Source organism: Salvelinus sp. IW2-2015, linkage group LG22 (assembly GCF_002910315.2).
Source record: "Salvelinus sp. IW2-2015 linkage group LG22, ASM291031v2, whole genome shotgun sequence".
Classification (NCBI taxonomy): Eukaryota; Metazoa; Chordata; class Actinopteri; order Salmoniformes; family Salmonidae; genus Salvelinus; species Salvelinus sp. IW2-2015.
The window spans coordinates 3,175,599-3,176,102 of NC_036862.1; positions in this window are offsets into that span (position 1 = coordinate 3,175,599).

Genomic DNA, 504 nt, shown 5'->3' on the forward strand with positions numbered 1-504 from the left:
AGTAATACACTGCCTATAAAATAGGCTCAACATAAAATCTTGAGTGGTATGAACACACATAGATAGGATCAAATGTATAGGCCTAACAATCTGTAAGGGACCAGACACCAGACATCTGTATTTAAACGTGCCTCTTTAAATAGAACAATCTTCATTTTTATGTTAAACCCAATGGATGCCTTTATGATTTAATAAACACTTATTATACTGTGTGGACGAAGCAGACTCAGTGAGTCTCTCGTTGTTACTAAAGCACATTGTTGAATTTCACTTATATTGTTGGGTCTCCTTCATTTCCCTATAGGAATAATATTTAGTCATTCGTTTCCCAAAGTAGGCTTATACATTGTTTTAATTAAATTTTTTTGCCATTATCATGAGTATTTACCCTGCCAAATCTAATGTGTTGGGGAAATGTTGTTCTTGTTCTTCTCGTACTTGAGTGAAACATTTAATACTTATTTACCCGTATGCAATCCTCCAAGATAAGTTTATGCAAGATAA